Source organism: Gorilla gorilla, chromosome 14, assembly GCF_029281585.2.
Source record: "Gorilla gorilla gorilla isolate KB3781 chromosome 14, NHGRI_mGorGor1-v2.1_pri, whole genome shotgun sequence".
NCBI lineage: Eukaryota > Metazoa > Chordata > Mammalia > Primates > Hominidae > Gorilla > Gorilla gorilla.
In genome coordinates this window covers 47,201,093-47,225,496 of record NC_073238.2, presented here as the reverse complement: position 1 = coordinate 47,225,496, position 24,404 = coordinate 47,201,093, and the positions used below count along the sequence as shown (strand labels likewise).

At 42.2% G+C, this 24,404-nt stretch overlaps 1 long non-coding RNA gene across 1 annotated transcript in view; it reads left to right on the top strand.

Annotated features, from left to right (window-relative positions):
* The first annotated feature begins 515 nt into the window (after nucleotides 1–515).
* Nucleotides 516–24,404, top strand: part of LOC134757049 (uncharacterized) — a 99,482-nt gene continuing 75,593 nt past the window's right edge. The window contains exons 1-3 of the long non-coding RNA XR_010130664.1: nucleotides 516–1,145; nucleotides 1,448–1,531; nucleotides 5,154–5,277. This is a non-coding gene — a long non-coding RNA (uncharacterized lncRNA). The remainder of the gene's footprint in view (nucleotides 1,146–1,447; nucleotides 1,532–5,153; nucleotides 5,278–24,404) is intronic.

Sequence of the window (24,404 nt, the reverse complement as noted above, 5' to 3'; positions counted from 1 at the left end):
CAAATTAAACTTCAGAAGGAGCAAATATCTAGACATAAAAATATACATTTTTATTAAAGTACTGAAATAAAACTTAGGTAATTGATTTATAATCTTAGCACACAACTTTTTAGATGGTCACTTGACCCTATGTATTAGTATTTTAAAGTTTGAATCAACAATTCCATTTGTGGGATTTTTTTCCCCCGAGGCCATAATGGGTCAAGGTGACAGAGAAAGATATACAAGGATGGTCATTAAGCATTTTTGTAATGGTGAAAAATTGGAAACAACTTAAATGTTGATTAAATAAATTATAGCATACCCATACAATGAAACCCAAACAGCCAATTAGAATAATGATATATTACCACACTGATACTCCATTGCCTGAGCACTGTTGGTAGGAAAGCCTGCTCCTGTTACAGCCCTGACAGCAGTTTATGTCTATGCCTGCTGATCCATCCTCACCAACACCAGGGGGTGTTGTTCACATGCTTGTTATCTAGAGCTGTCCTTTCTGCCCATCAACAGACAGTTCTGCCCATGGGCACAGGCCACTGGTCTCAACTGCACATGGTTTGCCCTGTAATGCCCTCCAAATGACCAGCTGAAAAGATTGATAGTCTAGAACAGAGGACCTGCGGCACCTGATCCACAGACCAGACAGTTAGGAAGCTTCTTTGTCCTCCCAGAAGTGCAGGCAAAGTTTTGGTGTTCATCAAATGAGTGATCAATGACAGGCTATCACACCTACTGCAAAAATATATGGCACTTCCCTCTCCACCTCCACAGTGGGCTGTGAAAATTAATTGAGTTCAGGCTGTGAAAACCTTAAGCTGCTACATGAAATGCAAAATCATTAAGCTTCAGAGATTGTAACATTCTGCTTGTGGCCTTGGGTCTGAAACACCAGATGTCATGCCCAATAATGACTTCACTTTTCATCCAACTTCAACAACTCAAGATTGAGCGCATTTTGGGTTTTGACCTTGCACTGCTATACTGAGATTCAGCAGAAGTTAACTACCCCCAAGACTCCCTCCAGAGAACTGGGGCCTCAGGATCATCTTCAACACCTTCACACAGAGTACGGAGACAAAACCCTTGCCACATAGACCTGCCACACCACAATACCAGGTGGAGATGCACTGTTGCTTGAGTTGGTGAGTGAGGAGGGCCATTGCTTGTGTTATCTGAGGGCTGTGGAGGAAAGAGAATTAGGTAAGTTCATTTAGAACTAACTAGAACACTTTTCAAAAAGATGTCTCAGCGTGGGGCATAGTTAAGACATATATTTCAGAGTAATCATCTCCAAATGAGTGATTTTTGTTTTCTTGCCTATTTCCTGATTTACTTGAGTTGTCCTGGCTCAAGGAATAAAGAAGGCATTTATACAATAAAAGTGGTGTGAGTCACCCTTTCTAACCTTTAAGATTGGTTTTCAAACTGTTAAAAATTCTTGTAGGTCCACCAAGAAAGTTGCCATAGAAGCCTGAAGTTACGACAGCTTATAAGGAAGTGGTTATCGATTATGATGGATGGAGAAAGTGTAAGCTGCCTATGTTTCATTCAGACTCATACTAGCTCTGGTTAGAGAAATCAATTAAAAGGAGGAAAAGATGAGGAAGTTCTGCAAAAATAAATTCAAGGGTCAACTAGCAGTGGATAAAGACACAACTATGATCTCTGTGACTTCTTTCCTCTTTTATTTGACATTTTTTCACTTCCGCATGATAAAGAAAATAGAGACATGGCATGCTGGAAAGAAAACTAAAGCTGTTTCTTTAATGAAGTCCACTAACCTCGGAAGGAAGACTGAAGTGTTCTTGTGGCTTCAACAGACAAATGATAGTAGCTGCTAAGACAGAAACTGCTTGGAAAGACTATTGATTTTAGATTCAGAGAAAATGAATAAGGAAAAGTTTAAGATTGATGAGAAAGGTATACAATGTGCTACGAGAATTTTTTCTAAAAGTCACGTTTAAAAAAACAAGCTTATAATGGATTTTAGGTTAAATTCCTTTAATGAAGTGTTACATGTTTCCCGACTATGTATAAGAAATTCATGAATGTGACTCTAACAGACTTGAATAAAAGGACCCACATGTCTTTTGCCCTGTGATGGCCTGCCTAAATTGCAGGGCTATAAAAAGGAAAACCACCTTTAAAAGCTTCAAACCTAAGTTGACTTTACCTTATAGAAGAAAGAATTTCATGTGTATGCTAAATATATACATATAGCATATAATGTATATATAATTTCCTGATAAAATCTTCTGTTTTAGTGTACTTGCATCTGGGTACATAACCTCCCCACATCTCTTTGGTATTCTTATTTGTTCTGCTTTTCCATTTTACATATTTTCCCCAAGTGCCAAACATTAATAAAATTGCTAGCATTGATGATTTTTCCTTCACTAATACATCCCTTTGAGCCTGTTTCCCCAGAAACAAATAACTAGAGACAACCTACTCTTTGCTGACACATGAAAATCCTATAATTGCAGACAGCAACAAAGATTCTAAAGGAAGTCTCTGTCTTCAGTTCTTAGATTATTGTCCCCCCATCTTCTAGCCCTCCCCTCATCCCCATTCATCTGACCCCAGTTCTGTTGTGACAGATTGTTATAATAATGACAGTGAATCATGGCTTTCTGGGTCTATGTCCCTTTGATCCTTCCATTAAAAGATGGAGTCTATTTCTCCATCTCTTGAATCTGCAAGGTCCTTGAAACCCACTTGGACCAATAGAATGTAGCAGAAGTAGCATCGTGCAAGTTCTAGAGGCTAGGTCTTAGGACCCTGAGACCACCATGCTGTGAAGAAGTCCATTCTGGTCTATTGGAAGATAAGAGACTGTGTGAAAAAGAACAGAGACACCCCATCTCACAGTCAGCACCATCTGCTGACAGTAAGTGATACCATCTTAGACCTTCAGCCCCAAACTCCCAGGTGACGACAGCCAGTAAGTGAGCCCAGGCATGACAAGTAACAGAACCACCCAGATTTCCAGCCCAAGGATCCTTAGAGATAATAAATCACTGTGCTTTTTAAGCCACTCAGTTTTAGGGTGGCTTGTTATACAGCAATTGATAACTGGTACATCCTCCAAGAAACTATGTCTTGCAGAAAGAGTTCTACAAAAGGATGAGAAATAAACCATAATTTAACCTCCTTCCTTTGATCTACTCCCACCCCGGGTGCACATTCTCCTGCAGCCTACATTCTGGAAACATGCCATTAAACATTCATTCTTTGGAGGAGCCTTTGTTCTGGCCTGTCTCTTAAATTATTGAAGAATTCCTCTTATGTTCATTTTTCTGCCTGTTAAAAATGTTTGAGGGAGGGAAGAAGTAAGATGGCTTAAGTTGAACTCCTAGAAGGCAGAGGCAAGATACTCAAACATCATTTTGTATATTCCCAGGATAAAGCCCTGAACAGTAGGCACTGAATAAACCTTACTTGAAGACAGCAATAAAAGGGAAGGCCACCATCAAAGACATTGGATCACAGTCTTATTCAGTACATGCAAATCATCATGTACTTTGTCTTAAAAACCAAAATCTTTTAAAGATCAGAACAGCCAGAGGCAGAAACAAGATTGGGTTGTAATATTTTAAGGCTACAGCAAGATGTACATCAAATATATTCTGCTACATTTTCAGCAAACTCCCCTCTCAAATATGAAGTACATTAGTAATTTGCCGTGAGGGGGAAAGCAAATCATAACAGCATCTTGATGTAAGAGGAAAGTACACTTATGGGGAAAGTGCCGGACGTTTCTTTCAGTGAGGAACTACGTACAGGATTCAGAATTGCCAGGATTTGAAAGTTGTGCTGCAGAAGCACCAGTTAGAACTGAAAATCTCCTGGGTTCCTTTAATAATACCACAAACCAAAGTGAACTAAAATTCTGGGAGGATTCTTCTGAGCAAATCCATGTTTCATAGAACAAAAGTCAAACATGCACAGTTTCCACCTAAATACACCAGATTGTGCTGCACACATGGTGAATAATTCAAAAGTAACAGACAAGTGATTTTTGTTAACTTTAAGGCCTTGGTTCATTTGTTTTGTTTTGTTTTGTTTTGGGGTTTGTTTGTTTGTTTGTTTTTTTAAACGGAGTTTTGCTCTTGTCGCCCAGGCTGGAGTACAGTGGCACGATCTCAGCTCATTGCAACCTCTGCCTCCCAGGTTCAAGTGGTTCTCTGCCTCAGCCTCCCAAGTAGCTGGGATTATAGGCATCCGCCACCATGCCCTGCTAACTTTTTGTATATTTAGTAGAGATGGGTTTCCACCATGTTGGGCAGGCTGGTCATGAACTCCTGACCTCAGGTGATCCACTTGCTTTGACCTCCCAAAGTGCTGAGATTACAGGCAGGAGCCACAGCACCCGGCCCTATGGCCTTGGTTCCTTATCAGTCTACTAGACTTTGAATGCTAAACCAAACAAGGAGGTCACACAAACATCTAGAAGCAGTATTCAAATCTAGACCACTATTGAAATTGGCTTAGTCCGGTTGAAATCAACTCCAAGTTTAAATGACCTGAGTCAGGAAATTATTTTGGATAGCATTTCCCAGCAAGGTGGTCTGATGAGTGAGATTTGCTGTTATTATGTTGTTGGTGCTGCTGTTACTGGTTTATATTTTTTGTTTGGTTTGGTTTGGTTGTGTTTGGTTTGGTTTGGTTTGGTTTGATTTGGTTTGGGGGTTTCTTTCAGTTGGTCTTAATGTTCAGAATTTTTTCTGTGCTGCTGCCAGATGTTAAGTGATAGTTGGCTCCCCGACAGCCTGCATTCTGAAAAATAATAAAACATAGGCCACCAGAGGTATAAAATAAATAAAAACCACAAAACCAAGTTTGTTAACTTTCCAGGCAAGGAAGCACACACTAGTAAAGAAATTCACTGAATAGTTAGCAGAGAGGGGGAAAGTTAGGGATTTTTCAATCTAGAAAATGAGGGCTCTCAGATTAGGGTTTGAACACCAGCATTGCAGGTGGCCCCAGTGAACCCAAAGGCCTGAACCCAGTTGGCTCAAACAAATCCAGTCATTCATTGGTCAAGCAAGAGTCTTTGGTTGGGCCTGTAGGGGTTTGGTGTTTGGGTCCATTTCAGCTGCTTAGAATGGGTTAGGAGGAGACACAATGTTGATTTTGATATCTCCTAGGGCAAACATGGCTGAAAGTGGACATTTTTGCCTTGACAACTCCATCTGCTCCTTCTCTATGAAAGCTCCATCCAGGGCCAGGCGCGGTGGCTCGTGCCTGTAATCAACACTTTGGGAGGCCAAGGTAGGTGTATCCTCTGAGGTCAGGAGTTCAAAACCAGCCTGGCCAACATGGTGAAACACAGTCTCCAGTAAAAATACAAACATAGCCAGGCATGGTGGTGCGTGCCTGTAATCCCAGCTACTTGGGAGGCTGAGGCACGAAGAATTGCTTGAACCCAGGAGGCGGAGGTTGCAGCAAGCCAAGATCATGCCATTGCACTCCAGCCTGGGCAACAAGAGTGAAACTTTGTCTCAAAAAAAAAAAAAAAAAAAAAAAAAAGCTCCATCTATGACAAGGGTGTGCATTTGGTGGTTTGTCTCCCTTTATAGTCTTAAGCTCAGTGTCCTGGAATTTGGCAGTCATCTTTGGTAAATGTAAAACATGTCTACGAATGAATGTAGTTCACATGTTCAAGGGGTCTCCAATGCCCTGCCCTGGTTCTGCTCTAGAATTAGCCCTTCTTCCAAATTCCACTTTTATCCAACATGCCAGGATCCTAGCTTTGAACTTCTCTTTGAATAGCAAATAGTAGCTGGTAAAAAATACTTTTGTATGATTACATCAGACAATTGTGACCCCCTCAGAGCAATCGTGTTCCCCAGAATTCTTGGTAGATTTTAGGAATATTGATGTGCAAATGTCAAAGAATGCTTTCACAATGTAGCAGATGATGGAGAAAGGGGGGTGGGATGATAAAGAAGAGAGAATAGAAGGTAGGAGGAAAGGGAAGAAAAAGAGCTTAATGAATATCATTGTGGTGAAGCACAAAGAGAGATGAAAGAAAAATGGTATGGGAGAAAAATGATAGCATTGAATGAACCTAACTGAGCCAGGGCTGTATGTGACCAGAAGGCCAGAGAGAAACAGCAGCAGCTGGAGAAGGCTGCAAAGCTAAGCAAGTTCATTTTGCACAGTCCGGGCAGGAAAATGCTGTTGGCTAGAACAGAAAATAACGTGATTTTTCCCCCTGCTGATGCATCTCTGGGATCCTGCCAAGGCTCTATTCTGCAGAACCAAAAACTAAATAGACTAATTTATTCAGATGCGTTCCCTTCGTTCTCTCCCTAGAATGGTGTTAAACCTGCCCAGGATACCAGAAATTTCTGTGAATTTGGATGACAAGGCATTAGCCAGCATGTTTCTCTCCCTCCCACAACACCTGCTGCTGAAGAGGAAGCATTTGCCCCTCGCATGCAAATCGTTTTTTGTAAATGAGGCATCTAATGAGCACTCTCACGGAAGTACCCTAGAGCAGGTAACACTTACATGAGGCACAAACTCAAAAATGAAAAAGAAACTCATTATCTGCAAGCCCAGACCTAAGCATTTGCTATAAAACCACCATTCTCAATCTTTTCCTTGAACGTAATTAATAGTTCCCCCAAATGCTCTGTGAATATTTGCCCAGCTATGGCACCCAGAGCCCTTGCTGTAAGTTCAGAATCAATGTTAGAACTGTAAAAACCTTAGAGATCATCCAGGTACATGCCTTCTTCTCTCAGAAGAGGACATTGCAGCCAAGAGAGCTGTGCGAATTACTCAGGGTTACACTACTAATTAGGAAAAGGTCTCCTAATTCTCAGTACAACATTCATTTCACTGCTCTATGACACACATCCTGACTTATCACCCACATTCTCTCCTCCACCTTCATCACGTCCCTTGCCACTGAAGAATTCATTTTTCTGCCACAACAGAAAATCTAACAGACAGTGGTTAAAACCGTGAAGATAATTCTTGTTTCCTAGTTGAGAGGCTGGATGTAGGTGGCCCCAGGATTTGTCTGCTGCTCAACGATGTGATCAAGAACTCAGGCTTTTCTCATCCTTCTGTCTGGGCACCCGCAGTGTGCAAATCCTTCGTCTCTGAACCTGTGATTTCATGGTGACTGGATGGCTTCCACAGTTCCAGGCATTATGTAGTCATGCCAGTGCCCAAGCAGAAAAGAAAGGGATGGGCAGAAAAGGACTTTGCTTTTGGATCAGGGAGGAAAATCTTTTCCAGAAATAAGATTTCCTTTTATTTCTCCTTGGCCAAAACTAGATTCTGTGGTCATACGAAGCTGAAAGAAAACCTAAGAGAGAAATTATCTGGCAAATGGTAACATTGCCATCATTTAAAAAAAACAGGATTATGTCACAAGGAAGAAAGGTGTGTGGCTGTTAGGCAAGTGTATCAGTTAACTACACAAAAAAGACACCAGAGAAAATTATCTCTAAATATGCTGGGTTAACTCAGGAATAGAGATAAGACTATAATCTGGAATGCAAGACATGGCAAGCCACCAATGCATTCAGTGAGGGAAGGGTAAGGGGACTTTTATTAGCAAAAAAACAGATTTACACAAGATGCTTGGAAACAGAGTTCATTGGTTCCAGAGGTTTGAAGCCAGAGTTCTTGTCAATTCATTGGTGGAGATGTCATTACCGAGCAAATGTTCTTTCAAGAACATGTTATATGAATTACCGCAGTTCTAAAGAATGTCTGGTGATGAACCTTATCAAAGCAGGAGATGCATGAAGGACTCCAAAGGTTTTTAGAAAGTCACTGGAAATAGTTCTTATCCCAGACACATAAGCATGAGCCTCCTCTCCATCTGGCCTTCCAGCTCTATTTTGCCTGGGTCTGACAAAAGTGATTTCATCCTAGTATCTGCAACTCTCACACTAACAACGTGCAACAAACCTCCTCCAAAACTCTGTGGTTTAAAACAGCACCCATTTCTCTGAGTGTTTCTCTGGGACATAGAGGTCAGCTGATACCACTGAGCTCAGTCGAATGCTTCTGCTGCTCTCAGCTGAATTTGTTCAGAGAACTATAGATCACCAGGACATCCACACAGAGCTAGGCTCTGCTCCACGTGTCCCTCCTACTTCTGGACCAGCAGGCTACTGAGGAATGCTCTTATCATGGTAACGGCCCAGACACAGGAGTGCAAGCAGGATCATAGAGGGCTGCCTACGGTCTAGACTCATGACCAGGACACTGTCATCCGCCGTCTCATTCTATCAGCCAAAGCTAGTTGTATGGCCAAACCCGAAATCAGGGCTGGAGAAACCTACTAGTGGGAGGAGCTGCAAAGTCACCTGGCACAGAGTGTGGATCCAAGGAAAAGTGAGGATGTGGCCATGCATAGTGACTCATGCCTGTAATTCCAGCACTTTGGGAGGCCAAGGTGGAAGGATTGCTTGAGCCCAAAAGTTTGAGACTAGCCTGAGCGACATGGTGAAACCCTGTCTCTACAAAAAATAGAAAAATTATCTGGATGTGGTGGTGTGCACTTCTAGTCCAGGCTGCTCAGGAGGCTGAAGTGGGAGGATCACCTGAGCCCAGGAATTGAAGGCTGCAGTGAGCTATGATCATCACTAGACTCCAGCCTGGGTGACACAGTGAGACCCTGTCTCTCAAACAAAAGAAAAAGAAAAGTGATGATATGGGGCCAGTGAAGTGATCTGGCTCACTAAGCAATCAACGCTGTGTGCTCCACCTTTTTTCATTCACTCCCCATCACCCTCCCCAACCGCACTCACTGTGCTTTCCTTTTGCTTCCTTCTCTACTCTCCTCCACCACTTCTATCACCAATTTTTTTCTTATATCTCTGTTCACAGTGGGGTGGCCTTGGAAGTTCTTGGTGGAGAGTGAGTGGATGTGGGATATAGGGTGCTGTCAGCACTAAGTGGGGTGCTCCATGGCTCCTGCAACCAGGAGCAGTGTTCTCACCCAGCAGTGGAGCTCTGCCTCCCCACATGTGTAGGGACAGTAGGAGGAGTGTGACCTCAACACCTGGCTCCTCCCAGACTCGGGCCTGAGCCAATCCTGCTGGTGTTTCCACCATGGAGCCTGCCAGAGGTCTCAGGAATCTTACAAGACTGTGCCTGAATGCAAATGGCCAAGGAGGCTTTTCAGACACAGCGTCTGTTTGTCTGAAGGCACTTTGGCAGTGCTGCCGTCCCAAAGCCCCGACGCATGACCCAAACCTTGGATTAAATCTGCACTTCATTCCTTTCTCAGTGTGCATTTTAAGCGAGCACTCACGAGGAAGTCATCTTTTGCCTGCTTTATAGGCTTTACTCTCCGAAAAACAAATTGATACTGAATGCAGCCTGCTCGCCATTTGCTTACTTGCCAATTTTAAAGAGTGTATTCTCTAATGAATACATTAGTAGTGTGTCTGTGTTTTCAACAGAAGTGCTGGAAATTGAGGAAGACCTTCAGAGTGAGGGTGGATTTCTGATGAGCCCTACAGACCAGCTGGATTGATGATCCTAGCTTTAGTCACTCCTCTCCTCCTTTCTTGGTTCAGTTTTTCTTGCCGTAACCTCATGTTCACAACTAATAAAGGGAACAAGGTCTTCTCAGCCCCAAACACAGGCTGCCTCTGCCAAGCCACACAGGCGATGAGCAGACACACCACACCAGGGAACACATTTGGAACTTTTTTCTGTTTCATTTCTCTTTGATGGCAAAGGATGGCCTTTGATGCCAAACTACTGGAGGCTCCATCTGAGCAGAGGCTGTCTTTAGATGGCTATTCAACTAAAATGAGAAGAGGCAGTGGGGCTGTCATGAGGATGTTCTTCAGTGGAAGCCAGGGGACCTGGATTCCAACCCCCATTCCTTCTGTCCCTAGAGATGAGACCTCAAGCTTGTCATTCATCCTCTCTGAGCCTTTGTTTCTTCATCAACATACAGGCTTGCAGCCAGGGAAAGATCCTCAACATTCATTTTTCACATGACTGGCCAGATGAGCAGTGCCTTGAGGCATAAGCCACGCAAATGTCTTCACTTTGTAAAGTTGAGCAATGTAGCTCTGAAGAGCACTGCTGGTGCTTGAATGTGTCCAGCATTGGGCACTCTCCACACCTAATCAATCCTGGTATAATTCCTTCTACTCTGTTGTGGAGAAAGCATGGCAAAGTCTATAAGTAGTCAAGACATTGTGAGATAGTCTTTTTAGCAAATAGGTCAGTAAAATCAATCACTAGTTTGTTTCAAGGGCTGGTGCCATTCTGGGACAGCTCATGGAGGCTCAAAGACCGGGGCTATTGAGAAAGACCGACAAGGTCTTCTCTGGTGGGGTTTATGTTCTAATAGTGGGATATGTGCCATTAACAAGCAATTAAATAGATGCTAATTTCAACTAGTAATAAGTTTATGAGAAGTGGAACAGTGCTATGGACTGAACTATGTCCCCCCAAGTTTCTATGCTGAAGCCCTAACCCCACTGTGATGATATTTGGAGATTGGGCCTTTGGGAAGTGATCAGAGTTAGATGAGGGCCCTTGTGATGGGATTAGTGCCCTTATAAGAAAAGATACAAAAGAGCTTGCTCTTTCTCTGGCATTTAAGGACACAGCAAGAAAGCAGTCATCTACAAGCAGGATGAGAACCTTCACCAGGGATCCAAATTAGCCAGCACCTTGATCTTGGACTTTGCAGCCTCCAGAACTGTAAGAAAAATAAGTTCCTGTTGGGTAAGCCACCCAGTCTGTGGTATTTTGTTATGGCAGCCTGAGCTGACTAATACAAACAGAGTTATTTGAAAGAGAGTGTATGGGCGTAGGAAAAGTCTCACTGAAGAAGAGGCTTTGAGCTGATACCTGAAAGACAAGGAGGAGCTGAGCATGCAAAGATTTGGGGGTAAAATATTCCATCCAGGAAGAGAAACAGAAAGTGCAAAGGCCCTGGGGCTTCAGGAATGATGCAGAACAAAACCAGGCAGTGGGGCGGGAGCATAGAGACAGGAGAAGAGTGTTAAGAGAAATAAACAAAAGTCGGATTACTTAGGCTTATAAGGAGAGAATATTTCTGGAAGGACACATAAGAAACTGTTAACTGTGGTTACTTCTAGAGGATGGAATGGTGGATAGGATCAGGAGACAAATAGAAAATTTTATTTTTTGCTATCTACCCCCTGACCATTTGAATTTTTATTTAGATCTTATATTAATTTTATAATAAACAAATATTTATCATATGCTCAAATATAAGGTGACCCCAATACCACAGGATCCGGCTTTTAAATAAAAATACCTAAAAAATAAGTGTTTTGGCTAACTCAAGTACATAACCCTTAGGGGTGTAGCAAAAATAGTCAAATATCTGCTTAACATATTTAATGAACTACTCATACTGTTTTTTAAATATCGCTTTTTCTCATCTCTCATTTATGCAACAACTTTATCCAAACTTTTATATTTCTTGATCATCAGGGTCAATTTCTAACAAATGACTTTTGAGTCATCTAAGAATTTTCTGAGTAGATTAACTTCCTGGTAATATGTGTTGCTTGACACATGGCACTGTCAGAGGGGATTTATCCCAGGCCTGAAGTAGCCATTCACATTATGTTAGGAGAGAGCCTTTCATTTTTGTTTTTTTAATCTTATAGGTGCACGTGGTAGGAAAAATAATGGCCCCCCAAAGATGTCTACGTGCTAATCCCCAGAACCTGTGAATATGTTAGGTTACACAGCATAGGGGAATTAAGGTAGCAGATGGAATAAGGTTGCTAATCAGCTGACCCTAAAATATGGAGATTATCCTGGATCATCCAGGTACATCTAATGTAATCACAGGGGTTCTTAAATGTGGAAGAGACTGCAGAAGGGTAGGTCACAGTAATGTGATACGAGAATGACCCAACCTACTCTGAAGATGGAAGAGACAGCTGTGAGCCAAGCATACAGCCTCTAGGAGCTGGAAAAGGCAAGAAAAAGGAATCTTCCATAGAAATCCCAGAGGGAACTCAGCCCTCTGGACACCTTGATTTTAGCCCAGTGAGATGCTTTTTGGACTTCTAAGCTCCAGAACTTGGGGACTAATAAGTCAGAGTTGTTTAAACCATTGCGTTTGAAGTAATTTGTTACAGCAACCATGAAAATAGAGTAACGCAATGCATAATCTTGATAATAGAGTAACACAATGCATAATCTTGATGTTCTTGATTTTCACGGTGGAACCACATCCTATATCACTCTACCAAGTAATTTTTTTTTTTTTTTTGAGACAGAGTCCTGCTCTGTCACCCAGGCTGGAGGGCAGTGGTGTGATCTGGGCTCACTGCAGCCTCCACCTCCCAGGTTTAAGCAATTCTCCTGCCTCAGCCTCCCAAGTAGCTGGGACTACAAGTGTGTGCCACCAAGCCCAACTAATTTTTGTATTTTTGATAGAGATAGGGTTTTGCCATGCTGGCCAGGCTGGTCTCGAACTCCTGACCTCAAGTGATCTGCCTGCCTCGGCCTCCCAAAGTGCTGAAATTACAGGCATAAGCCACTGTGCCAGGCCTCTAAGTGATCTTTAAAGGGCTTACTTGAAACAATATTGAAGACATGCTATTATGAAGCCATTCCTCCTAGGATCAATTGGTAAAATTTATTTAATCTCTCTCCAGCTCTCATTCTATCAGATGACTCATATGTGCCTAAAACTAGAATTAAAGGAGGTTATATCGGGCTAATGCTCTTTTCAACAAAGAGGAGAAAAGGTTGTTGTTCACAATTATATAATTGAGTATATGCCCTGAAATATAAGAAACTTTTCTTATAAGTGACTCTTTTCTGAGAATAATTGTGAGGGCAAATCTTACTTGTAGCAATTTTTGTTTATATAGTATTATAGCATAATTTAAATAGAAATGTTTTGGGCCCACCAGACTGCCATCCTGGTTCCTCTCTAGCCTGCTGACCCTGCCTTTCTTGATATATGTCAATTGAATTGCAGTGCTACCCTCGGTTTACCAATGTCTCTTATTGGAGTATCACTGCTTTCCCTCCCAGGAAACCCTGGACTCCTTAGACTACAGGTTATACCTAGAGCTGAGGTGGCTTTGCCTCAGCCACTCAGGAAACTAAGGCTTATTTTACACACTTCTTCTGGGATAAGGGGGCCGCTCACCCTCCACTAGCATCTCCATCATTTCTTCCCGGGAGGTCTGTTTCCGTGCATTTGTCCACTGATGCACACAACAGAAGAAGCTGGCAACTTCTCTCAAGTGAGAGAAGAACCCAAATTTAATTTCTGGTGGGCCATCTTCTGGTTGGCCAGCTGTTCATCATGTAAGAATTATTTACAAATAACTTTGTTCCCTCCTCTTGACTGTAAGTTACTGGATGTTGGGTGCAGTGTGTCTCCCTTTCCTATCAATAATATTTATCGTGCTCTAGATACTTTTGAATACATTATTTCATTTTATCCTTACAGCCACCTTGGGATATAAGAACTAATATCCCACATTTTATAGATAAGGGAGAGGAAGTTCAACTGAAGTTCAAAGAAGAGAAATAGCTTGTACATAAAAGCATATGGTCAGTAAGTAACAGAGCCCAGATCTGAATCAAAGTTTGTCTTACTCCATAATCAATTCTCATTGTATGATACCTAATGTTTGAAGGTGCCATGCTAAGAAAAAGAAGAAAATGAATTACATGATCCCAGGCATCTTGTGCTTGTTACGTACAGAATGTAGCTCAGGATGCTTGGTATGTGTTGGTTTGAACTATAAGAAATTGCCATTTTGTAGATTAAAAATAGTCATATCTTAGAAATGTTTATGGCCACAGAGGAAGGTCTGTTGAATTGGAATGAATAGTAGTCATTAGGTTACAGGGGCTTTGTAGTCTGACTAGCCAGGTTCAAATCCTTCCTCTGCCACTTGCTAGCTGATCTTGGGCAAGTTATGTGACCTCTCTGGGTCTTGGTTTCATCATCTATAAAGTGCAGATAACAATATTACCTACCTCATAGGGGTGTTGTGAGGATAAAAGGGGTTACTATTTGTAAATCACTAAATAGGCTGCATGACACACAATAAGTACTTCATAATAAATATTAGCTATTGGCATTACTGCTGCTACTCATCCTCCTATGAGCTATTGGCATTAGTTCATAGGAGTGAACTAATTCTACATTTGGGGAGTTGTGGTAGCTGGGAGAGGGGTGGGGGTGGTAGAGAACAGGAAAGGATAGCTGAGCCGTAAGAATGACAGAAGCTGTAGGACGAGGACATTTATTATGACTTCCTTGACCATTTCACTAACCACCTTCTCGGCCCCAGAGAGTAAGGCTGGAAGAGAGAATTCCCATTTGACCCTTCTTTCTTGGCCCCCACCTCTAGAGACCTAGGAAGATTTCTTTCTTGCCTCTCCTTTAGCTCTTATCTGATCTTACTTGAGCACAACAAAGACAACTTGGCCATCATGAGGAAGCAGAGCTCTCAGGGAATGGGCGTTTGGACTGAGGACCTTTGGGAAGACTACTGCAAAGCTGCTTGCCTCACCCTCTCAGTTTGCAAAAGCTTGGAGGCTGGGGCACCTGCCCAGGTACCAGGACTGGGAAGACCGGTGGGGAAAAGAAGCTGCTTCATCATTTACCAGTGCAAGACCAGACAAGAGCAACATGGATTCGCCTCCTGGGGCTGCTTTAACAAATCACCACAAACTGAGTGGCTTTAAACCACAGAAATGTACTTTCTCACATTAGAGAGGCCAGGCTCTCTCTAATGGCTCTAAGTACAGCTTCCATTCCCCTTCCTAGCTTCTGATGGTTGCTGGTGGTGGTGGAATGGTGTGTGTGTGTGTGTGTGTGTATGTGTGTGTGTGTGTGTGTCTGTGTCCCTGTTTTATCTTCCTATAAGGACACCGGTCATTGAATTACAGTCTATCCTCCTATAGTATGACTTTGTCTTAATTTAACTAATTACATCTGATCTGCAAAGACCCCATTTCCAAATAAGGTCACATTTCTTTTTTAGTCCTTGTAAATTGACAAATTATAATTTTATAATATACTAATGGAGTACAATATGATGTTATAATATATGATGTTATAATACTGGTATGCAATGTGGAATGATTAAGTCAAGCTAGTTAACATATTCATCACCTCAGATATTCATTTTTTGTGGTGAGAACATTTGAAATTTACTTTTAACAAGTTTGAAATATACATTATTATTAACTATAGCCACAATGCTGTGCAATAGACCTATTAAACTTATTCCTCCTCTCTAGCCGAAACTTTGTAGCCTTTGACCAGCATATCCACATTCTCCTAAACCTGCAGCCTCTGGGAACCACCATTCTACCCTCTGCTTCTATAAGCTCAACCGTTTTAGATTCCATATATAAGTAAGAACATGCAGCATTTGTTCTCTACCTGGCTTATTTGTTGTTCTCTACCTGGCTTATTTCATTTAGCATAAGGTCCTCCAAGTCCATCTATGTTGTGACAAGTGATAGAATTTCCTTCTTCTTTAAGACTATCATTCTATTATGTCTATACACCATATTGTCTTTATCCATTCATCCATTGATGGACACTTAGATTGTTTTCACATCTTGGCTATTGTGAAAAGTGCTTCAAAAAACATGGGAGTGCAGATGTCTCTTTGACATTTTGATTTCAAATCCCCAAATCAGGTCACAGTCTGAGATCCTGGCTGGGCATGAATTTTGGGGGAATACTGTTCAACTCAGTACACACAACAAACATAAAACACAGTGTTGATTTTCCAGCTGCTTCTTGCTCCTTAGAATGAACACTGCAGTGTGAATCAGGCCTCAATTCAGAGGGGGCAAGAGAGTGTGAGAGGAGGAGAAACCCTGGAAGACAAACAGAAACTGCAATGACAAGGGCCACAGTAATGCCGTTTGTCAGGAGCCACATGCTAAGAACAAAGGCAGAGGAAAAGCGGGAAAACAGGCAATGAAATCTATGTCCAAACTGAGAGGTGTGTACACAGGAGCTGAGTGAAGACTCCTGGAAGAACCAGAAATGAGAAGCTACAAGAATGGTGCTTAATATAAGGATGGCCATTCATTTATTCATGTATTCATCTGCTCATTCATTCATTATGTGTCAAGTACATCCTCATATTAAGTACCACCTTCCACCACCATTACTAGGCACTGAGGTGACAGAGACCAATTGCTACCTAATGGAATTGTGTCTGTTTGTCTTGGTGTCCTTGTTCTCTAGCTGGAGGGTGAAAGGAGACACTGAAACATAACAAATAGTCCCAGCAATGTTTGATAGTACAAGCATTGTACTATTTAGTACAAGTACAAAAATATATATTGAATGTAGAGGTTCACAGGCCTCAAGCCTGTATGCTATCCATATGAGGGGCTGGTAAGCTGACATGAAATTGAACCCCTGTGGAGTTTATGGAAGAAACTCCCTCTTCGGCAGGGTGTGGCTGCTCACATCTGTAATACTAGCACTTGGGGAGGCTAAGGAGGGAAGATCACTTGAGCCCAGGAGTTCAAGGCCAGCCTGGGCAACAGAGCAAGATCCTGTCTCTAAATAATAAAATATTAAAAAATTAGCTAGGCATGGTGGCATGCGCCTGTGATCCTAGCTACTCAAGAGGCTGATGCGGGAAGATGGCTTGAGCCCAGGAGTTAGGCCAGAGGTTGCAATGAGCTCTGATTGCACCACTGCACTTCAGCCTCACTCAAAAAAGAAGAAGGGGAAGAAGGAGAAGGAGAAGAGGAGGAGGAGGAAGAAGAAGGAAGAAGAAGAAGAAGAAAAAGAGGAAGAAGAAGGAGAAGGAGGAAGAAGAAGAAAGAAAGAAAGGAAAAGAGAAATCTTTTTTCAGTCCATTAAAAGCTCATTCCCCCAGCAAGACCTATTACAGTACACCTGTTTACATACCCATCTTCGTCACTATAGTGTGATCCTCTCTCCAAAGAGCGGGGGCACTCCCTTATCCCTGTTCCCCTGACAGATCCTAGCAGAGCATGGGGCCCACAGCTAGCAATCATGTTGCACCTATGAAGACTGTCTTTCATAAAAGAAAATGTGGCATCAGATAAGACTTGCTTTGGTCAATGAAATGTAAGCAGATTGACTTTTCATTTTCCAGCATATGCTTTTACAGTTAGTGCACAATTTGTCACATTCTCTTTTTTCCCTCTGCAGTGTTGACCACCTGTTTCAGATAGTGGTTATTTCATCAGCCTGGGTCCCTGAGAGAGGAGATATGTAGCAGAGCCCCCAGATGTCTTGCGACGGACAAGTCGTATGCATGAGAAATAAGCCTTTGTGTAATAAACCACTAAAATTTGGGGCTATTTGTAATCACAGCCAAACCTATTCTACATGACTCATTTGCCAATGTACTCTTGTGAGTTGAGTTGCTTTTATGAATAGAGGTGAATCTAAGCCATTAATTGCACTCTATTTAGTTCATAAAACATTTGTCAGTCACTCACTATAAACAGAGTACTATACTAAGAGCTAGGGTCACAGAAATGATTAAGATGTAGTCTGTCTTCATGGAATTCCCAGTCCAAGGCGTAAGGCAGCAATGTTCCTGTATGGCTGTACAGGATGTTAAAATAAAGAAATATTTTTATATAATTGGGAAATGGCACTGACCCAAGACACTTAGATGTCTCCTCCATTCTGCCTCAGCTACCCCAAACCCTCCTCGTGCACCCCATCCCCCGCTCAGAAATGCACACACACACACACGTGTGTGTGTTTATTCATTTTCTGTGTGCATTATTATGCATACCTTAGACCTGACAACCCTTCACTTCTAATTATTATGCAACATGGTAAGTCCTCCAATGGCGCATTGTTCTGCCTGTTCTTCCTTTTCATGTAGAATGAATTTTTGCCCCCACCATATCATCCAAACTTGTACCATGGAACAATTAACATTTTATTACTTTTCCTTATTTCCTTGCCTGTCTTTCCCTCTAGATCTAGTGTGTGCCGTGAGGTCAGGAGTTATGTTTTATTCATCTCTGTACAGCACGTGGCACAAAGTATCGCAAATAAGATGGCTCTCGGTTTGTGGGGGAAGAGTGGCCAGGACAGAGGCAAAGAGAGGAAGGGCTAAGGAATGAATCCTCCAGAACACCAACAATCACAGAGTGGAAAGACAAAGAGGAGGCAGCGAAGGGGACCAAGATGAAACAGGGAGAGAAATAGGAGGAGAAGTAGGAGTTGGAGTTGCAGAAAGACCAAGAGAGAGGAAGCAGGGGCAGGCCAGTGCCCCACAGCAGGTGCAGCAGAGATGCCCGTCAGGTAGAGGGTTGAAGGTAGGCAGGGAAGCCGGTGTTAGGGACATCAGATTGACGTTAGGAAGAGTAGTTTAGTCATTAGTTGGGAAGGAAGGTAGGGATCCAGATGACAACTGGATGAAAAGTGAATGAGAGGTGAGATGGTGGAGACAGTGAAAGTTTGGTGCTAAAGTAGGGAAAACGGCCGGTCAAGAAGTGAGAGAAGGGAAGGCTGAGGGAGACATTTCTGCAGAATAAGAAAAACCTGAATACGTCTCGTGCCATTTGTACACCCGACCCAGACTGTAGACTTCCATGAAATGGTCAGGATTGGGGTAGGATCTGGACATGAGAACAACACACACTTTGCCTGCGTTTGGGGCTCAGATTCACAGCCTTTGGCCTGTTGGTCTCCAGCTCAGATGAACACATTTCTGAGCTCCTGGCTTCCTCTTCCAGGATGCTCATCTAGGAGGAAGAAAAAAACTCAGCTTCAGAGAGCTGCATCTGCAGTGTCGCTGATTGGTCTCAGATCTAGGGGCTCCCATGGGTTAACCATAATGATAGCTCCATAGTTAACTCTGCTCTGTTTCTGCCCGGCTTTCACAAGACCAACACTGCCTTATTTCCACATCTCATATCTGTATTTACGGGGTTGTAATAAATGCAATTTTTCCAGTCATGGCAACAAAGTGTTCCTTAATATTCTCAAATATTCCTTTTTAAATATCTCCTCTTCTGGATCCTTTGGTTCTTTAAAACTTTTGAAGTCCCTGGAGCAGGTGTGTTCTCTCTGGAGACACTGGAGGCAGGGGGGAAACTTCTGAAGGAGAACTGCCCTGAGTTAGGGATTATGTGCTCTGTCTTTAAGTTCCTTGGCTGACAAACCTCCTGTCTTTGAGGAAATGCTTCAGTCAGTTTTCTCCAAACAGCCTAGAATTAGTCATTTCTTCCCATTTAAGATGATATACTATTAAAGCAATCTCCTAAGTGATTACTGAAATTATTCAGATAGAACCACTGTGATAACACATTATAGGCATGTTACTTAGCAACCAAAGAATATAGGCACTCTTAAAAATTAAGACGGAAAAAGTGAGGAGACATACTTCATTCAAAACCAGTTTTACAATGATCCATAAAAGCCACCAGAAAATCACTGTAATGAATAAGGTAATGGCAACAAGATTAACTTTAATTACATATTTAGACGTCGTGCCCAAGCTCTTCAACAAGCGTCAGTAGGAAGATGAGCAGTGGCCCGTCTTTTGCAGAGAACTGCCCGTGAGTGGCCAGAGCCACAGTTCCGTGAGACGCGGCCAGGGTGGAGTTTCCAATCGCCCCCTGGCCTTCTCAGCATCCTCATCTCAGTCTATACCTGACTCTTCCCACTGTCACCTCTACCACCACCCTCTACCACCATGGGTGGGGCTGCCTCGCTGGATCTCACTCAGCCCAGGTACTGTGGAGTGAGTCTGTGGCTACCATCACACCCCAGAGTAGCCAGGGAGCTCCTTGGGTCAGAGGCCAACAATGTAGGCATTATCTCAGACAGCTGCTTTACTAGTGGTGCCCTGGTTCAAAAGGGAAAATAAGAATACAGTGTGAGGCCTGCGTAATACAGCCAACAGGCAGACAACTCAAAGGTCATGCCTTGCTGGTAGGAAGCTAGGAATGTCAAGCATTCAGGGGTGTGTGTGTGTGTGTCTGTGTTTGTGTGAATATAATGGATTAAAAACCTACTCTGTGCTAGACATTATAATACCAAATGCATTTTACTCTAATCCTCTCAATAGCCTAGCAAAACGAACAATTTTACACCTGTTAAAATTTTCTTTTCTTTTAAATAATTGTAGATTCACAAGATTACAGAGAAACATACAGGGAAGCTCTGCCCACAACTACCCTGCTCCCAATGCTGAAATCTTACACAACTGTAGCACAATAGCACAGGCAAGAAATTAACATTGGTATGATCCATAACCTTATTTAGATTTCACTGGTTATGTACACACTGGCCACACAGAAATCCAAAATCCCAGTGTGGGGCACCTGTTAGAGTAGGGCCTAATGAAAGTCAGTGTGGGAAACAGCTGTGGCCCAAGTCCATGTAATTGTAGGGCCAGTGGGGCTGTGGACCTATCTGGTAGCTCCATCCCCAAATCCAGATGTATTGCACAGCAGAAATAGGTATAACAGAGTAACTAGCAAAATCTCTACACTCATTTCCTAACCTGTTGAGTAAAGGCTAAATTATGGTAGGAAGAATCAAGTGGAAACCCCAGCAACTATCCTCCTCTCCCCCGTGCTCACTCTCAGCCAAGGTAGAAAAGCAAAGGCAAAACACATATTTGGAGGGATTGAGAGATTAGTGCCACCATCAAAGCCCCAAGAGACAAAGTGATGGTGATTCCCATCACATCCCTAATTTATCACACTTTTGCCTAAAATGAAGGTCAGTTGGGTTATGAAGAATGACCACAGATTATCAGAAATAAAATCCGATGATGATAATGACAATCAAAGCTGCAGTCTCATTTGTAGCATCTTTACTGCCAGGGCCAACATTTACTATTACCTGGCCCCTGACCCTCAGGACTAAGTCAGCTTTATCTACATAGCTTGGAGGGATTGTGATGAACTTGATATCTCACAGAGCATCATGCTTGTCCATTATATTGATGACATTATGCTAATTGGTCTTATGATCAGATCATATTAAGGATCCTAGATGCCTAAGGAGACATGTGCATGCCAAAGGCCAGGAGATAATTCCCTGTGGAACTTCACGTGGGCCTGTAATATTGAAGTTTCTAGGGGTCCAGTGGAGTGCAGTGTGGCGGGACTTCCCTCTAAAATAAGAGCCAAGTTGCTGCACTTTGCACCAACTACCACAAAGAAGGCATGATGCTTGGTGGCCCTCTTTTGTTTGGGGAGGCAGTATATGGCAAGTATGAGTATATGCAATTACAGTTCATTTGCCAGGAAAACCATAAGGCTGACAGTTTAGAGCTTAGCAGAAATCAAAAAAGGATTCTTCAGCAGGTTGATGCTCTGGTGCAAGCTGCCCTGCCGCTTAAACCTTATTACTAACAGACCCAATGGTACGGAAAGTGTCTGTGGAGCTCCACTGGGGTAGCTGGCAAGCCCCAAATGCTCTCCTCTGCTGACAACTATTCTCCATCATAAAAGCAGCTGATGTCTGGCTGCTGGGCCCTGGTAGAGGCTTTACGCTTCACCAGGGTATACCAACTTGACTGTGCAACCCAACTGTCCATCATAAGTTAAATTCACCAAACCACCAAGTCAGACATGTACAGCAACTTTCCATTACAAATTGGAAGTGATATATAGGAGACCAAGCCCAAGCAGGTCCAGAAACATGCACAAACTGCACCAACAGCTGCCCCTCACTGCCATGACTCCAGCGGCCGCTGCTCCACCACCTCACCCTTATCCATACCTGTGAACTCAGGGCGAGTCCCCTATGTCCAGTTAGCAGGAAAAGATAAAGCACAGGCCTCGTCTACAAATGAATCCTCATGGTGTGCAGGCATGAGCCAGATGTGGATGCCTTTAGCACTACACTTTTAAAGATGGCCCTGAAAGGCAGTGACGAAGGCAAATTATCCTGGTGGGCAGAACTTCAAGTGGTACATCTAGTCTTCCACTTCATGCGGAAGGAGAAATGGCCTGGGATACAAATCTGTAATGACTCATAGGCAACAGCTAATGGCTTGGCTGCTTGCTCACAGACTTGGAAAGAATTGAAAAATTAGTGACAAGGAAGTCTAGGATAGAGACACATAGTTGGCTCTTTTAGAATGAGCGTGTAACACAAAGATGTTTATGGCTCATGTATATGTCGGCCAAAGACACTCCTGACAGAGGAGTGTCCTAGTAGCCAGGTGGAAAAGAGAGCCCATTCAAAGCCTGTCAGTCAGCCACTCCAGGGCCTGCTCCATGGAGGCTGTGCATGCTCGACAGCACGATCTTCCTTCACCACGTCTGATCTGACCACCACGACTCCAGGGTACCCAACGCCCCAAACTCAGAGGCTAACACTGAGTCCCCAGTATGGCACGATCCCCCGGGAAAAACAGTCAGTGCCTTGGGGAAAGGATAACATTTTGTCTTCACATGAAGAGATCCATTAAAAATATGAATTTGCCTCCCTTCTCAGCACTTCCACCGACACCTATTCTTAGATGTAAAGAATGTTTTGTCAGCCAGGCATATGCCTGTAATCCCAGCTACTTGGGAGGCTGAGGCAGTAGAATCGCTTGAACCAGGGAGCTGAAGGTTGCACTGAGCCAAGATGGCACCACTGCACTCCAGCATGGGCAACAGAGCAAGATTCCATCTCAAAAAAAAAAAAAAAAAAAAAAAAAAAAAGAGGAATACATTGCCCATTTTTAAATGCGTAAATATTTCAGCCCTAGTATTTTTTAAAGACTTGTTATTTGCCTCTATTTTTCAACAACTATTTCTACAAGACAAAACTCATTAAATACATTGCCTCTATGATTATTTTAAGGTTTCACCAAAGGTAGGGGCTGCAAATCAAAGACCTTCTTTCAATACAGAATATAGACTTACAATTAAAGTAAAAACTTCATCAAAAAGTTCTTCCTGCAATTCGATATATTCCAAGATGCAATTATAGTAACTCAAAATCAAATTTTAAATATAGTTTGAATTCTCATTGTTTAATTTCTTGTGTTTTTCTCTTGCCTTTTATAGAGGTGAATTCTAATGCCTTCCCAGGCAAGCTTTTCTCTCAATAATTACAATTCACCAAAAACTTCAAAAGCTGAAGATTTTGGTGTGTCATCCTTTGAATACAATAATTAAAAACTTCCAGCTGATTTTAAACAAACTATAACCCAAATTTCTCAGAAGCATAAATAGAAAATTCAATGCCCTTGTAGAACACAAAGGTTGGTTTACAAAGTCATTCTTCAAAGGCTCAAGCATAACTGAACTCCAGCTCATAGTTGGCAGTGAAGAGAGAAAGCATCACCTTTTTAAAAAAAAGTTACAAAAAAAAGTTGTAGCTCAAATACTGCAACTGTGATAAAGTGTAAATATTTGTAAATTTTGACAACAACAGCTTCTGTTTTAGTTAATAAAATGTTTTAGCTTATTTGAATAAAATTATAATCATGTGTATAACAATTAATCACAGATTTATGCCTCATAGGCTCTTATTTTAGTAAAAACATTGCTTTGACCACAATAGTTGGTCCTACCAAAATTTGTATTTGTCATTATCACCATAAATATAACTAATTTTATAACTATAAATATCTCTAATATCAAACTTTATTTACAATAACTTTATTACAATAATGTTCCCTTCAAAGAGTGAACTTCCAAAAGCTTTATTTTGATTCCATGAAGCAGATGAAAAACACAAACATTATTGGAATTAACTAACTTCAATTTGAAGGATCTAAGGACATTGATCTGAATCCATCTTCATTTACCTGTTTACAAAGTTCTGCTAATGTCATGAAAATATAAATAGCTATCATTTCACTTTCTATAAATGAATGAGAAAATTTGGAATTTCAAATGAGGAAGATTAGTTTAGAAGACTAGTTATTTGATCTAAATGAAAAGTCATGATTAACCAAGTATGTGTAAAAGCACCTTCTGCAACTGCAGGTGCTAAATTGTCATCTTTAGGCACAGTCTTCTTGAAATAATTACCAATTTTTGAAGCAGATGATGAAGCTTCTTCATGAGATTTTTGTCTCCTGCTTTTTATGTGGTCAGTGAGACAGAATAGGGTCTGGAGACAGGCAGCACTTCAGCTTTTGATTGGTCACCAGCCCAGTCTTTATTTGCACAGGGGGTAACTTCACTTCAGCCTCCAATTGGCCATGGGCCAAGTCTTCATTTGCATAGAGTGTAACTTCACTTCAGCCTCTGATTGGTCACGGGCCAAGCCTTCACTTCAGCCTCCAACTGGCGGCAGGCCAAGTCTTCATTTAAACAGGGAGTAACCAATAGGAAATCTCTAAAGGGTACTTAAATCCCAGAAAATTTGCAACTAGGGCTCTTGAGCTTCTTGCTCCAGCCAGCTCCTGCTCTGTGGAGTGTACTTTCACTTCACTAAATCTATGCTT